The following is a 2774-nucleotide window of genomic DNA, read 5'->3' as shown; positions in this document are numbered from 1 at the left end:
CCTGAGTGACTGACTGATGAGGGGTCTGAATAGAAGCATGGATATCTGGAGAAGTGTGTTGGGGTGGGTGAGGAAGATGATTTTGTTGAATCTTCTGGACATAAAGTTGAGAGCAAATACCAAGGTCTGGGTCTTGGGACAGAGGCTAGAATTTGAGAAGGAGGCGTTGGGAGCCACTGATTGGCTGGAGGTTGAAAAATGATGCCACAGGTGAGGAATTCAACAAGCGATGTTGAAATCTGCCTCATGTCTGTTTGGGGGGAGGGGAATGGATACTGCATAAATATATACTTGAACTCTTTCCCACACAGTCGGATATGACTTTAAGATCTCGTGAGCTCACCGCTTGGCTCAGTTTCCTCATTTCTGAAGCCTGGCTGGAAAATGGATCACTTGTCAGTATAATCACCAACCAATTCCCACTGGAGAATTTCCTTACACTCTCCTGGTACAGTTGTTTCCTTTTTGAAGAAAAAAAAATTGCTTTTCATTTTTCAAAGTTCAAATGCTGCTGTGGCCACAGTTTTGGGGAATCTGTACATCAGCAGAACAGTCAACAAGGAATGATGGGTCCTACTGAGCCAGGAAGAGGAAGGATGAGAGTCGAGGGCAACAGACCCCTGGGCCAGGGCCTCAGGAGAGGGGATCAGGAGCGGGGCTGAGGTGGGGAGTCAGGGAGGGAATTCAGGAGAGTTTGGGGACCCCTGGACCAGTGCATGGGTGGTTCAGTGGTAGAATTCTCGCCTGCCATGCGGGAGGCCCAGGTTCAATTCCTGGGTTGGGAAGTTCCCCTGGAGAAGGGAAATGCTGCCCACTCCAGTATTCTGGCCTGGAGAATTCCATGGACCCTTGCAAAGAGTCGGACACGACTAAGTGACTTTCACAGTCACAGCCACAGGATGGCTAATCCCTTTGCCTCTTGAAACACCTACATCTCACCATTTAAAACAGAAGAAATTTCCCTATTTTTCTAGAGATAGGGATAAAGCTGGCTCCAGAGCCAGTTCTCCGAACTCTTGGTCCATTTTTTTCTGCCCTGCTTTTCATTCTGAATGAGATGACACATCCAGACATCCATGGAGGGCTTTGAGCAGAGGCATCATCCCCAGACCACTCCGAGGAGGACAGGAGGGGTGGACAGAGCGGGCAGCAAGTGATTAATGGCCAGACACTTGGACAGTCTGTGCGAGGTAGAGGAGTTTGAACGAAGTATCAGAGGGTCATCCACTTGGAGAATCCAAGAGAATCAAGCAGAACTTTCGGAGTTTATAATTGTGCCAGAAATGCCGAGAGCTACAAAATCAGCTGATATTTAGGGAGCTAAGCAAGTCAATTATGACATTTCCATAAGGAGAGAAACAAGTAAAGAGAACCTAAAAGTCTGCTGAAAAGGAAGGAAGTTTAAGAGGAACTTGCTTTACCAATTTTGGTGTTGATACAGGAATAAAGGGAAAAAGCAAAACAGATGCAAATTAATGTGTCCTTTGTATCGAGAATAAGCAAGTTAAACCCCAAAGAGAAACAAATCCAATTTTCAACAACAATGATATACAAGACTTAGGTATTGTTATTGTAACAAGTCTGTGGGAGCCATGTGAATAAAACTCTGAAAAGAAAGAATCAAAGAATAAGCTATATTAGTGTGTTACTGGTGGTGCTAAGTTGCTTCAGTCGTGTCTGACTCTTTGTGACCCTATGGACTGCAAGCTTCTCTGTCCATGGATTCTCCAGGCAAGAATACTGGAGTCTGTTGCCATCCCCTCCTCCAGGGAAGAGTGGGTTGCCATATTCCCAACCCAGGGATTAAACCCACATCTCTTACATCTCCTGCATTGGGCAGGTAGGTTCTTTACCACTAGAACCACCTGGGAAGCCCCCAGTATATTCCTACATAAGAGTCAATATTGACTAGATATCTATTTCCCTTCTTGCAAGCTCTAAGATGTGAAGTTCCATGCAGTTACCATGAGAAAAATGGTCCATAGTGAATTTGGAAAAGAAAGTCATAAAAAAAATTTTTTTTTAAAGAAAAAGAAATTATGGAGTTAGTTTATATCAGATATTCTCACACAGAATCATAATAACTGAAGTGTGCACTGATTGAGAACAGAACTCAATAGAAAGCTCAGGAAAAGATATAAGATTTCACAATGTGATAATACTTGCATTTCCATTATTTGGCAGAAGATAGATTGTTCAATAAATGACATTCAGACCACTTGGAAATGACCTAACAATCTAGATAAAAAAAATTAAATCCGATCCATATCTCATTACATCCATGGAAATAAATTCTAGATGCACTGGTAATTAAAAATAGGAAAAGACAGAGTCCTGGTAGGAAATAAATGAATGTTTAGATAGCAGCAGGGAGTGTGTAAATACGACAACAAATGCAGGCAGCACAAAGGAAAAGTTTGCTGAATCTGAAAAGCAAATGAGAAACTCACTGTCATATCCCTTACATTCATTCCTCAATTTCGGAAACTTATGCCAAGATGTCATTTCTTCCCTGAATTCATTCAGTCACTCACTGAGTGCTCACTACATGACATGCTGTTGGTGGTCCCAGGGACATAGTAGTTTAAAAAGAAAAAGGCAAACATCCTGACCCTCTGGGACGCTAATTCTGTTGGGGCAGAGAGAGTATAAACAGGATAAATAAGTAACAGATATAATAAGTCAGAATGTGTCTGGATTTTTGAAGATCGATATAGGAAGGGAAGGAGATATGTTTTTTGCAGGAGAGTCATTTGTAATTTTAAATAGAGTGG

At 42.4% G+C, this 2774-nt stretch overlaps 1 non-coding gene across 1 annotated transcript; it reads left to right on the top strand.

Moving 5' to 3' along the window:
• The first annotated feature begins 714 nt into the window (after positions 1–714).
• Positions 715–785, top strand: TRNAG-GCC (transfer RNA glycine (anticodon GCC)). Its single transcript has one exon. It is a non-coding gene; the product is annotated as a tRNA-Gly (tRNA).
• The last annotated feature ends 1989 nt before the right edge of the window (positions 786–2774 follow it).

Source organism: Bos javanicus, chromosome 13 (assembly GCF_032452875.1).
Source record: "Bos javanicus breed banteng chromosome 13, ARS-OSU_banteng_1.0, whole genome shotgun sequence".
Classification (NCBI taxonomy): domain Eukaryota; kingdom Metazoa; phylum Chordata; class Mammalia; order Artiodactyla; family Bovidae; genus Bos; species Bos javanicus.
The sequence above is the reverse complement of the archived record's forward strand: the minus strand, read 5'-3'. Positions and strand labels throughout refer to the sequence as shown.